The sequence below is a fragment of the Sciurus vulgaris genome, assembly GCF_902686455.1.
Source record: "Sciurus vulgaris genome assembly, chromosome: 12".
NCBI lineage: Eukaryota > Metazoa > Chordata > Mammalia > Rodentia > Sciuridae > Sciurus > Sciurus vulgaris.
The window spans coordinates 30,513,089-30,527,322 of NC_136473.1; the positions used below are offsets into that span (position 1 = coordinate 30,513,089).

Below are 14,234 nucleotides of genomic sequence, written 5' to 3' on the forward strand. Positions count from 1 at the left end.
TATTGGTATGCATTCATAGACATGTATTTTAATTTATAGATCATAAGCCATTGCTCTTTTTGCTTTGTTCCTGAATTTGTCCCATATTTGGTGTTCAGGAACTCCTTCCAGTTGCCTCCAGTGTCTTTTTTTCCTTTGAAGAGTGGCATTTAGCAATCAGGAAAGATTCAGACACTAGGTATTCTCATGGCCACTAAGACTTACAATGCACTGAATTACATAGATTATCATGTTCTCATGTGTTAAAGCTATATTCTTAACCATCAACATTAGTTGAAATCACTAAACCATGTTTTTATTATTTAGTTTATATTCTGTAAGTGAGAGTTTCTGTATTTTAGTCAATCACAATTTGGGCAATATTTGGGCAATGTTAATACTGTTCAGCTAATGTTGACAAGAGCTACCAATTTTCTTTTTATTTTAAAGATGATGATGATGGTATACTATTTACAGATTATACAATGTTTAAGAGATTGTGCTTTTAGAAATGCAGCTATTAATTTATTCAACAAAGATGTCTTGAGGGCCTTCCATGTGCTTGGCACTGTTCTGGAAGTTAAAGATACAACACTGAATTAAATAACAACAACAAAAAATCCCACTCTTGTGGGCCTGAGTTCAAATCCTAACAGTAACAATGACTGAATGTGGGACCTTGACAAGTTTCTCTATATTCTTAAGCCTCATTTTCCTTATTGGGAAATAGGTATAACAATGCCTAATAATAGCTTTCCTTTAAAGGAATGTTTTGGAGGGTAAGTTAGATGTTATTAAGTGCTTGGCATTGTGAATAGCATCTAGTACCAGCCATTAATTAATTATAAATGACCTAATGTATTGACATATGGGGGCCCGTAGGGAACAATGTAATCAAGGAGAGAAAGCATCTGACAATTAGCTGTCCTACAAGGCAGCCTATGAGAAGGTTATTTAAAAAGTCAAGAAGTAACAAATGAGTTCAAAAGAGAGAATGCTTCTTGCTAAGGCAATCAAAGAAAGTTTCATGAGGACATAAGTAAAGCAGGATCGTAGATAGAGGTAAAATTATAAGTAGTGATATGGAGAAGGTAACCCAGAAGAGGAACACAGCCTGAGCAAAAGTTCTTGCTTCAATTAAAAAACAGAAAAGAATAAGACAAGTATCAATGAAGCATGTATCAATGAAGCAATTAACAGAAGTCAGAGAAGGTGAGACAGAGCAGACGGTCACAGGCATTCGAGGTATTGTGACCATCATCTGACCCAGGTGATTTCCTACACTTGAGAATACTTTATTATGTCTGGGAATATCACAATGTGAATTAATTATTTGACTCAGTGATACATGAGTGAGGAAAAAGGGACACAATTTTCTAGGACTACAAGATACAGAATTTTGTTTAAGGAAGTTGGCAAGAAAAATGCTGACTCTTGGTTTTCTGTGATGGAAACATTACCTAGTATGTCTTTGTTAGTTAGTGTGCCTTGCAAAATTTTAAAGACACACATTTTTGTATTTTTTTGATCATCTAAGAAAGAAATTAAAGGGAATATCCTTTTTTAAAAGGCAATTTTTGGAAGTGTTGGTCTAAATTAATGAAAGCATAAATGGAGAAGTAAAGTTGAAAGGTAAATCGGGGATAGCTAATTAAAGGCCTTGAATAGCGTGTTGAATAATTGAAACCCTATTAGGAAAATAATGAGAAAATACAGTATGTTTTAGAGTTCAAAGTGATGTTTTAAGGACCTTGGTCTTAAGCAATGAGCAGAATGAGTTGTAATAGAAAAGAAACTTGAGTTTGAAAGCCATTCAAGAATCCCACGTGAAGGTGATAGACTGAACCAAGTGAGTATAGTGGAGGCGTTTGAAAGTGAGAAGCCCAGGTCCACCCTCAGCTCCTGCTGGGCGAGAACTGGTGGACTAAGACCCTGCCTCCCATCCCTGGGACAACCGGGGAGCATGCTGCATACCTCTCAGGAGGTCCCATCCATGTCGTTAACTTGAAATGTGCCCTTATACTCAGGAGTATGTTGGAAAATGTTAACAACCCACCCAACAGAGCAAAAAAGAAAAAGTCAAGATTTGGACCTTTTACCAATGTTCACAGTGTAAATAGCTCCACTACAATTGATTTCAAGCTGTATTGACTCCTTCATGATACGAGTTATGTGATTACTCTATGTACAGCTGAAATGAACCTGGCATACCTACCTACTGGTGCCCAGTCATCCATAAACACACTCCTGTTTTTATGATGTCTTTCCAAGGAGGATATCCACAGACTGAGCTTGAGAATGACTGTGGTCTATAGTTAAAATTTGCATTTATGAAAAACAAAAATGAAAATTATCTACAATTGTTTTCAAATCCAATAGCATTAGTATGCTGAGTTTTTTTTTCTCCCCAGGCTTAGATGAAAGCATGACAGCTTGGGAACTGTCACATCTCTGGCCAGAGATATTTCTATTTTGTTTATTCTGGTATGAAGACCTGTGGGAGTCCCTATCTGCCTTACCCCTGGTTCACCTTTGATGAGGCAGCCATATTGAAATACGGCACCTTACATCCAAGGTCACAGCGATGACTTTAAATTGAAACCCAAACTCTCTCACATGCCTGAATTATGTTCTAAAACAAGACTTCCACAAATAATAATCTTTCATACATAATTCACCCTACAGTCTGTTTCAGAGAAGATTTAAATAATATCCTACTTGAAAGTAGTAAAAAAATAGCACATTTCTCTGACCAAATAAATGGATTCTTAACTATATATGACTGTTATATCTATATGCCACTGGGCATCATTGAGCAGGAGAGAATATCATTTACCCTTGATCTTGCTTGCAAAGATACAGTTAGTAAAAATGTGGTGCCTTACCATGTTTCCTTTCAGTGAGAGGAGGGGGAGGTAGCATTAGAATAAGCTATCCTCGTCCTTAGCACCTCACATTTTTCCTGCCTTTCCACTGACAATTCTTTCTCTAAGTCATTTTTAACTCATTAATATGCAAATCTTAAATTACCTTTTAGTGTCATTCACTTAATGTATCCCTTTGTGTCAAAGTTTTTGTGTGCCCTGGTCATTCTTCCAGGAGTTCACTTCCCACTGAGGAACTCAGGAATACTGTCACTTCTTCAGGAAGTCTTCCCTGGCTGAAGAGCCTTTCCCTAAAAACATGTATTTCAGATGAAAATTACACACAAGTGTTTGATTACATGATAAATGTCTCTCACCTCACCAGATTGGATGCAATATGAGCTGAAAGCTAGGACTGGATTTGGTTTTACTCACTTTGGAACTCTGGTGTTCAAAACAGTGACTGATATAAATGTCCCCTGGTCAATACTGGGTGAATCAGTGGATGACTGATAGAACGAATGGGGTGAAGACATGAATGAGTGAGCAGACCATCTTCCTCACAACCACACGTCTTTGCATATAAATTATTGCTGTCTCCTCTCTACCAGTGCCTTCCAGCCCTGCTTTAATCCAGCAAGCTATTTAATTCCTGTGCAGAATGAGAATCAAAATAGAAATAGAGATGATGAAAATAAACTTTGGTATTCCTCTCCTGGGAGCACAAGGGGCTCCAAAGTGTCAGACTCATTCTTGCCAAGCATTCAACTCTTGCCCCTAGTTCTATCTTAGCTGGGAGTTTAGGTGCTAATTTGCTGTTCAAGTCACTTGATCAGGAGGGTCAGTAGCCAGCATAATGGGAAGAGCACCACACCAGGGGTAGGGGCTCATGTGATCCTTTCTTCACCCACCATGGACCAGCTCTGCACCCTGGGACATATTATACCTGGGACAGACTTATAACCTTAACTTATCCAGCCATAAAAGAAAAGTGACTAAACTACCACCAATCAGGATTGTTGTGGGCAAAATGCACAAATTCAAAAATTACTCTACGTAGTCAATTATTCTTATTTCTTAACTCTACTGGCCAAATGGAGGTGGAGGGGTAGAATCAAGCTCTAAGGTTAAGGTCTGGGTTCTTTGCTCCAGACCCATTCCTGTGCTACAAGGTGATTATTTAAGTAATCTATATCTAAAACCACTTCTAAATGATAGATGGGCAATTTTCAAAATAATTAGTATAGTGAGAAAATCCCCTTCAATCCTTTCTAAATGCAAACATTGTCACAGAATATTATTCTTTCTGTAGGTCAATCATTTGACATATTTTACTAACATTTTCCTGTGATGACATTAGCGCTTGTAACCTGAAATCTAGCAACCCTAAAAGTTGCTCATAAGAGGATGCAAAAACAACAAAAACCCTGGAGTCTGACCAGATCTCAGATGAAACTATGGAGTAGTGAAGCTCATTTGGGGATGCTCAGTTCTTCTCTGCCTCAGGTTCTTTCTTTTCTGTCCCTAAAAGCTGCCTCACACCAATTGTAAAAATGTGTACTATTTCCCTTACTCAAATGTATGCTGGAGAAGGATTTAATAATAATATCCTCCTCTGCATAGGAGTGATTAAAGAGAAGTAGGTCTCACCTAGACACTTTGATTCAGTGGGTCCTGGTCGGTGTTTTTAACATGACCTGTTGGCAAGTTGATTGATGGACACTAAGTACCTCGAGTGCTGGGAGTGCCCATGTACTAGCTCTCTGCAGAACCCTACCTGTCCAGGTAGGGAAGGGCCTAGCTACTGGTGGGTGCTCAGTGAAGAGTTGCTGACTGGGCTGGGAATATAGCTCAGTTGGTAGAGTGCTTGCTTTGCAAGCACAAGGCCCTGGGTTCAATCCCAGCACCACCAAAAAAAAAAAAAAGTTGCTGACTAAGGGTGCCCAGCACAGGAAACCACTGGTGTGAATGTTCTTCCCTTCCCAGATGCTTCCCTTGCAAATTTGCACATTTGTCTCCTAGGGTATTGGTTTGCATGGGCTGCCATAACAAAGTACCATGGACTGGGTAGTTGAAGCAGCACTCAGGACTTTTCTTTCCTCCCAGTTTTGTGAATTAGAAACCCCAAATCAAGGTGTCCACGGGGTTGGTTTATTCCAAGGCTCACTCTTTGTTTTGTAACTGACCATTGACTCTCTGTGTCTTCCCATGGTCTTCCCTCTGTGTGTGTCCTGATTTCTTCTTATAACACCGGCCCTACTGGATTAGGGCTCACCCATGTGACTCATTTTTAATTCATTACCTCTTTAAGACCCTCTCCCCAAATCCATACACATACAGAATTACTGTAAGCTAGAACTTCCACACGTGACTTGGGAATGGACACAATTCAGCCTACGACACTTAGCAAGCCTATAAACCCCACAAAGTTCTAATCATGAGTTTATCCATCAGGCTGGTCATGAAGGGAAGTGTCTTGTGAGCTGCTGGACTCTTCTGGAGCCTACAAACCATTCCCAATAGCACATACTTATAAATGACCTACTGGTCCTACAGAAACGAACTTTTTCCTAGAACATTCAGCACATATATTGTTTATTGGTGTGACCATGACAAGGATACAGTGAAATGTCTTTGACGCAGTGACATGGAATTCAGCAAGTGGATCAACAGACCAGAGAAGGGGAAGAAATAATCCTTGCAGCCACAGGATGCTAATAATGTACAGAAAACTATTTTCATAAGGCACACTCATCGTTTGATATTTCGCTCTTATTTTTTTTGTGGGATTTTTTTAAAGGAAAGCAAACGCTTAGTAAATTAGAATGTTGCAACTTAATACCATGTTCAAGCTCATAAATGTTTTTCTTCAGAGTTCATTTGGAAGCATTTCAGACAGATTGTTAGGATTATTACTTTCTGGGATAAAAATCATGCATTTTTTTTTCAAACATTTCTTCCTCAACTCATAACCTTCCCCTCAGTAATATTTTGTATGTTGCAATAAAAAAGCCAGGAAGAAAGGCAGCCTCTGTCTATTTTTAGATTAACACATTTGCCAGACTTAAGGAGACTTATCTAAATGCTTCCTTCCCACAGACTAGAGCTGTTTTTCTAGCACCAGACTCACCAATGTCATAGCCCACTCACAAGGGGACATTGCCAGATTTACATGCCATCTTTAACCACAGCATTTCATAGCATGTCTCTAATCCTGTTATTTCTCTTAATATCATCATTGTATGAGAGTGAACAGACCTTGGTAGGTCCAAGTGAATGACTCTACTTGACAGCCTTCATTCATCTTAAAATGCTTGGGTGCCCGAAGAAGAAGCTAACCACAAATGGAGCCTGGTCAGTGACAGGCAGTGGCTGGAGGTGACTCCATGAGGTGAAGGCAGCAGCAATGCCCAGACAGGAGCCATGAGTTGTAGAGTGGAGTCACAGAGGTGACGTGCAGGGTCTCCCGTCGAGGACTGGTAAAACCAGGGAGAGTGTTGGAAACTGGCCATTCGTCAATAGAGGCAAGAAGAGACCCTCACCTGCAGGAAGAATTTTGTGTCAAGAAACTAAGATGAGCCCTGGATTGTACACAGAGCATAGAGAATGCAGTTGTCCCCAACAAATTCTCCTGCGCTCTTGGCTTTCCCATGTAAAACCCTTAAAGGCTTCACCAGAGAAGTAACAATTGTTCAGAAAGCCAGCGGCAAAGTGGACTGGAATGTAGACTTCCTAGTTTTTACCCTTCATTCATTAACTTTCCATCTGAAGAACTACACTGCATTTAAAAAAGGGATTCAAAGGCTGTTGAGAGATTCAACAAGAGACAATGTGCAAATCAAAATTGGCCTTGTAGATACACAAAAACCTGTATACAAGTATTTACAGTGACTTTTCAAAACCCAGAAATAACTCAGGGGTCCCTTGGACAGAATGGACAATCAAATTGTGGATCATCCAGGGCCACACGCAGTGGGACACCACTCCGCAACTAGTGGAGTGAATTCCAGACACGCACAACATCATGAGTGAATCTCAGACACACCAAGGTGAGTGGAGGAAGCCAGATCTGAAAGGCTGCATACTACATGTGTCATTCTGGAACAGATTGGTGGATGCCAGGCAATAGGCGTCACGGCAGGTTGGACTGCAAAGTTGCTTGGGGACATTCTGGGATGATGGATTGACTGTGGTATATTTTAGCTGTGGTATTAGTTACATGACTGAATGCTGTTATGAAAGCTCTCAGTCTATTTATTAAAAAGAATGAAATTTACTATGGCGAAATATATTGCAATTTTAAAAAAACCTTAAGGAGAGAAAAAAAAGCCTGTAATATGCTGCTAGGAGGCACCATGGTAAGCAGGTAGGAGTATGGCTCAGCCCAGACTGTCCAGTCTTCAAACTGGGTCCCGCCTGTCTGTCACTCCCCTTCCTCATTATCATCATTATTTTACACCCATAAAGTGGGCATACTAAAAGTACCTTCCCCATGAGATTGTTGCAACAAAGGAGTTAAAGTAGTTCCCTTTTGACCATGGGGGATACATTACAAAACCCTTGGTGGATTCCTGAAGTTGCCTATGATTTTACCTTGTATATTCTGGGTTTTTTTTTTCACTTATGCATAATTGTGATAAAGTTTAACTTATAAATTAGGCACAGTAAGTGATTAATAACAATAACTAGTAAAACATAACAATTGTAACAATATACTATCATAAAAGTTATGTAAACGTGGTCTCCCCCTCTAAACATCTTACTGCACTGGAATCACTCTTCTTGTGGTGGTGGGATATGGTACAAAGCTTACATGATGAGGTGATGATAGATGACACAGGCCTTGTGATTTAGTGTCAGGCTACTCTGTAAGGGTTATTTGACCACAAGCATTGTGACACTGTGATAGTCAATCTGATAACCAAGATGGCTACTGAGTGACTGATGAACAGATAGCATATACAGTGTGGATACTCTGGACACAGAAATGATCCAGGGCAGGATGGATCCTCTGGTACAAGATTTCCTCATGCTACTCAGAAGGGCGCACAATTTAAAACACACATATTTTAATTTCTGGAATTTTCCATGTATGGATTTATAAATTCATAAATATATCACTACAGTTTTATATATCCATATGTATATTAAATGGATATATAAATATTTGTTCAATATTTTCAGACCACAGTTGACTGCAAGTAACAAACTACAGAAAATGAAACTGCTCATAAGGGAGGATTACTCTAATTACATTTTAAATGATTAGAATGTAAGCTTTTTCTTTGACATTTCCTGTGCAATTGTGCAATATATCTCAGGATAAATGCCAAGAAGTGCAAATTCTATGCATTGTCACACCTATCAACAAACTCCCTTCCAAGAAAATTATACCAGCTTATTCTCCCACAAACAGAACAAGCGGGTTTTGTGTGATGCAGTACCTTGGGCTGCTCTGGTGGCATCACCCTCCCTGTGTGCATCACCCTCTGCGATTGCAGGACACCGGCTGCAGCTGCTGGCCCTGGCCATGTGGTGGCTTCCCGTGGGACCAGCACTCTGCAGGGCCAGCCTGACCCCAGGCCTTGTGCGTAGCCTGCACAGTGGACCTCAGTTAGAGGAGCGGACACTGGGAGAGGGATCCCAGAGCCAGGTGTCGCAGATCACACTGGTCCCAAGTTTGACATCCATATGCTGGTTTCACTTCTGAGGCAAGAAAATGCAAGAGACTTTTGTATGATCAAGATTCCTCCAGAAATGAGATATACAGATTACTTTGTGATTGGTAATGGAACTTCCACCTGACACTTTCATGCCTTGGCTTACTATATTGTGAATATGTACAAACACCTGAAACGGTACAAGTGAACTTTATGTTAAGACGGAAGGAAAGGGTACCGATGACTGGCTTTGTGTGGATTTTGCGTGGTGATTCATTCGATGCTTCCCGAAACCAGAGAAACCTATGAATTACAGAAATTATGGACCCTATGTTATGATGACCAGTTAGCTCAGATAGCACCTGAAACATCTCCTGAAGACTTCATTCTTGGACTAGAAGATGACATTTCATTCCTGACTCCAGTAGCGTTCAAGTGTGAATAAACTTAGATGAATTGCTTTAGTCATTAAAAAAAAAAAAAAAAAATAGAGCATGTAAGTTTTTTGTCCTCTGCTCTCTGCCAACACTGCCTAGTTCTAATCTTTTCATCATTTCCATTTGAAAGACTGAAAATGATATTTCATTGACCTTTCTTTTGTATTCCTTTGATGACCAGTGAGGTCGAATATCTTTTGATCATAACTATTTTTACGTGAATTGCCTGTTTATAATCTTTTTATTAGAATGTTTATAGTTTTATTAATTTTTAGGAGTTTGTTATGAATTTGGCATCATAATGATAATTAACATTTATTTTTTACTAAGTGCCAGACACTCTACTAAGCACTAAAAGATTATTAACTAGCATTTGATGGAGCATACACTTTGTAAACATTTCCCTGCCTCTGTCACTTTTCTTTTAACTTTACTTAACTTTTATGTTTTCTGAAGAAGTTAAAACTTTATAAATTCCTTTATGATTACTATGTTTTTGGTGATATTTAAGGAGGTCTTTCCTTTTGAGTAATTGTAATCATTTTATACAATTAGTGTTTTTATGTTCCTGTGTTTCTCATTTACTTGGAAGTTCTTTATAGCAATTGGAGAAGTATTCTAAAATAGTAAATATATTTTTGTACCAGGGATTGAACCCAGGGGTGCTTAACCACTTAGCCAGGTCCCTAGTCCTTTTTATCTTTTGAGACAGGGACTCACTAGATTGCTCACAGCCTTGCTAAATTAATTGCTGAGGTTGGCTTTGAACCTGCTATCCTCCTGCTTCAGCCTCCTGAGCTGCTGGGATTATAGGTGTGCACCACTATGCCCAGCTAATAAATGTTTTTAATCCCAAAATGAAAAAAAGGAGATATCTGATGGCATTTGTAGCAATAATCTTCAATCTCCATCAACAAGACAGAAGAGTGAAAGATGAGAAGATGGTCATGGGGAGGTGATAGGTGGGAAAGGCTGATGGCTTATGGAATGTAGGTGCTGGAGAGGTCACAGAGACTTCTCCCATGAAATGACTCTGGGTGCTTCTTTAATACTGGCCCCTCTCTTCCTCCTGTCTGCCTGTTCTGTGTGCTGCTTCTCCTAAGAAATCTCCTCTCTTCATCTCCCTGTACCCTTACCCTGTGCACCTGACCCAAACCTCAAAGACACATTCAAAACAGAGCTCATGTTTTCAAATAGCACTTCTTCCAATGCTAAGATTTTCTTCACTGTTAGTGAAATCAGATTCGACAATCCAAGCACTACTTTAAAGACTTGGTTCTTCTTTCTCACTTAAGAATAACAGTTTTGGAGAATGAAATACAAAACAAAGGTGTAATACATCTCCTATGACCTCACATTTTTAGGGTGATTTTCTCTTGCCATCTGATCCTGTGTTTATGCTAACAGCCCTTTGTTTCCTTAAAAGTACTCAGTTATTCCATCAAAAGCCAAAAGGAAAATAAACTCTGTTTCTCAGGCAATGTGAGGCAACAAGAAAGGCCTTGAGCACTTTGAGAACATTTTTTGATTGAGTGGAAAGAACCAATTATAGTTGCCAGTTATTTCTTCCAGGGGGGCGGAAAAAATAGTGTCTGTGTAGAGAGAGGGCAAAGTGTTTATTTTGTTTTTAGATCTGCCTTTAAGACATTTCTGTAAGAAAGACAAGTAAACATTAGATAACGTTGTGAGACCTATGTTATCTCAAAGAGAGGAAGACGGTTCACAGAGATATGAATTCAAAGATTAGTACGAAAATTATTTTGTCTCTAGATTATCATTTAAATTCTTAAGCACAGAATTAAGCAAGAATTTTCAAAGTGTTTCTACATGTATATATGTATACACACAAATATATACATACAAACATAATTGTACATGTATACATGTCTATAGCATATATTAAAGTATATGCACATAAACATGCTACATATATGCAATATATATGGAATATATATATATATATATATATATATATATAGAGAGAGAGAGAGAGAGAGAGAGAGAGAGAACTACTACATAGTGCTTATTAAAACCAATCACATTTTTTGGAAATACAAATTGGTTAGAAACACAAACCAGCAAATCAATTCTTCTCCTCTAGAGAGATCTGACCAATTTAAGATCCTGAGTATAAATTCTCTGACCTTTTCCAGCAGGCACAATACCAAGGTGGTGTCTCAAAAGACAAACATACTTTTGTGGTAGATAACTGTTTTCTTGGCCTCTAAAGAACCATGGTCACATTCTTATGAAGAAAATTGTGGCCTATTTTGCCAGTTATTTTCTTTTTCCAGAGTCGGAAAATTCCCACCCTAAGGCATAGGAATTAAAGTTCCTAAAGGAAAAGTTCTTTTCAGAACCATCAGGAAGTATCTCAAATGCTCACCTCTAATTCCAATCTGGTTGTGATAAATCCTCTCTATTACTTTCTAGAATCTAGGGTATGTACGTGTACGTGTGTGTGTGTGTGTGTGTGTGTGTGTGTGTGTGTGTACACACGTTTCTCTCAATACCTTGAAGTACATATGCAAGAGTCTAGCAGAATTTAAAAGTGCTTTACAGTTAAACACATCTGAATAACGGTCTCATTTTTTTCATCCCTCTTATCTTTTGTGTATTATCCCATTACTACTTACTCCCCTACTCAGCAGGCATTTACAAGGTCTCTCTACTCTGTATCTGACAAGGTACCTAATAATGTGGATGCAAAGAGGATTTCTTTCTTCATTTATTTCAACCCATACCATTCTATGAAGTATTGGGGACATGCAATCCTAAAGATTCCTGCTCTACAATGGTTTATGATCTTATTTTCTTTGCTATCCAGGGAGTCCATTCATAAATTTCTCCTGTTTTTATGCAAGTTCTACTCTTAGTGTATAAATAACCATCTTACTCAGAGTCAAGAGCACAGCTTGTAGTTCCTCTTGAATCAGTTTTCATAATGGAGCACTCCTGTCTGGTGTCAGGTCAACACATATGGATTTAGGCCAGGGCCTCTTGTGTTCCACTTGTCTAAATATGGGAATCTGTGATTTCACAGGATGGACTGAGTTCATGGGTCTGAAAATCAGTAGCTCCTTTACCGGTGACATAGAATAATGCATTGATATGCTAAAAGAGGCAAATGTAACAAAAATGCATGAGAAAATCATTGAAAAAGTTGAAATTCTGATATACTTTATCATTGTAATTTTAAATATTGGTAGACTTAGTAACTTTGGTATCTGCCTCAAAGATTGAAGTCCTTAAACAGAGTTTTATTCCATGAGCCATACTTGACCATTTGCTTAATGTTTTCTTTAATTTCACGAATACTGAGCTCTTTAGATGACATCTGTTTGACTTATCTGAGCATTAGCATAGGTATCTTTTTAAATGCAGAGATTAGACATCAAAATTCTGAGCCTATTGCTGTATTCTGATTGTGTTATCTATAAGACATCTTACTGTGGTTTTGATCTTAAAGATGTTTGAGTCCACTTTAAAAAAAAAAATTTAACTAGAATTTTTGTGTCTTAGGTTGAATTGTCCCAGAGCAGATATTAACACAAGGATTAGAAAACAAGTGGTTGGTTTGAGAAATGATCTCCAGAAATACTGGCAAGGGAGTAAGGAAGAAACACACGGGACTTTTTTTTTTTTTTTTTAATCACAGTAGCTGTCACTATGGACAACTGGAGCTCCACCTGGGTGGGAAAATCAGACAGGGACAAACATGTCTGAAAGACCCCACTTGAGGGACAGGAAGTTGTACTACTTTTCATTTTGATAAGTGGCCAAAGACCATTCCCACAGGCACTGAGCCCTCAGGAGGAGAATCAGGTGCTTGCTGTTGGGAAAGGTGGGTGCTGAGGTGGCTGTAAATCATTCTGCCCTGCTCGAGCAACAAACTCAGGTCCCTTTCCCTCCTTTTTGGTTTTTTGGGGGTTTTGATTTTTTTTTCTATTTTCATTTCTGCTTTATTATTAAATCGAACCAATTATAATATCAACTGTTTTCTTCTGGTTGGCCCTCATTTCTACAAAATCCAGTTTTGTTACATCTGAATTTTACTCTGTAGATTTAGCTATTGTCATTCCTATTTGTGTTGGATTGCTTCCACCAAGAATGAACTTTGTAAATTAGGTTGAGAAAACAGGCGGTTTCACCTATATACTAACCAATCATTAAGGCGCCCTGAGACAACTGTTAGTACTACTCCTCCAAATACTCCAGAATCATCTATTACTGTAACCCAGTTTCACCTCTGATCTGGTTGTTGAACTTTAGTAGATTTATGGCATAGCCTTCTTAAGCCTCAGTTTACTCATCTGCACTTCTGTACTAATGATAGAGACTTCCTGACTTCTTGTTAGGAATCAAGAATTTTTGGTGACAAATAAGTGTTCAATCAATATGGGCTATTTATTATTATTGCTTTGTGATTTAAGATCATTAGGATATATGTCACTTATTTCACTGACTACTGATTGCTTTGCTTTGCCAAAAGCATACTCGCCATAGACATTGTCTTTAAACAGCAAATGGGTGTGTCAGAATGACAATTAGATGTCCCCCTCCAGAGGTAATCATCCTGGATTGTGGCTGGTAAGGGTATAATAAGACACTATGCATAATGAGTCTGGGACCTAGTAGACGCTGCACACTGTTTTGTCCCTTTTCCTCTCCTTGGAATGTGTGCCTTGAGTCTCGAGGATAGGAAAAATGACGTTATGTTGAATTTCTTAAGCACTTCTAGAAAGTTGGCATCCCTGAGTGCTGAAGGATTTGAGATCAGTTAACTCTCCTGTCATATCTAGTTGCTTATCCTGCACTCCAATATCCTTTCCAAAATGTCTTAAGAAAGGTTTGATTTGTTATTCTTCTTCAATGGCTCTTACTCTGCAATCAGCACCTCCGGATGTTCATGTGCTACTTATGGTTCTGAGCTTAGTACAGGGTGAGTAACCCTGATCAGAAGTGTTTAGGATCCCCAGCATGGGGAGGTGTTGGAATATTTGCATATACATAATGAGATATCTTGGGGATGGGACCCAAGTCTAAACATGGAATTCACTTACATTTTATATACATCTTATACGAGTAAACTGAAGGTAACTTTATACAATATTTGTAATCATTTTGTGCCTGAAACAGTGTCATAGTGTGGCATTTTCCACTTGTGTGCCATGTCAGCGCTCCAAAAGTCTTGGTGTTTGGAGCAATTTGAATTTTGGATTTTTGCATCAGGAATGTTCAACCTGTGGATTGTTTCAATAAACTGTGCATATATTTTTTGCTTTTATGTTTTT

At 38.6% G+C, this 14,234-nt stretch overlaps 1 protein-coding gene and 1 pseudogene across 3 annotated transcripts in view; both read left to right on the top strand.

Annotated features, from left to right (window-relative positions):
• The window catches only part of ITGA8 (integrin subunit alpha 8), a 232,611-nt gene that overhangs the window by 138,347 nt on the left and 80,030 nt on the right, over positions 1–14,234 (top strand). The gene's annotated exons all lie outside the window — the stretch shown is intronic.
• On the top strand, positions 7,964–14,215 carry LOC306642423 (mitochondrial assembly of ribosomal large subunit protein 1-like; annotated as a pseudogene). The gene has a single exon. The product of its transcript is annotated as a mitochondrial assembly of ribosomal large subunit protein 1-like (transcript).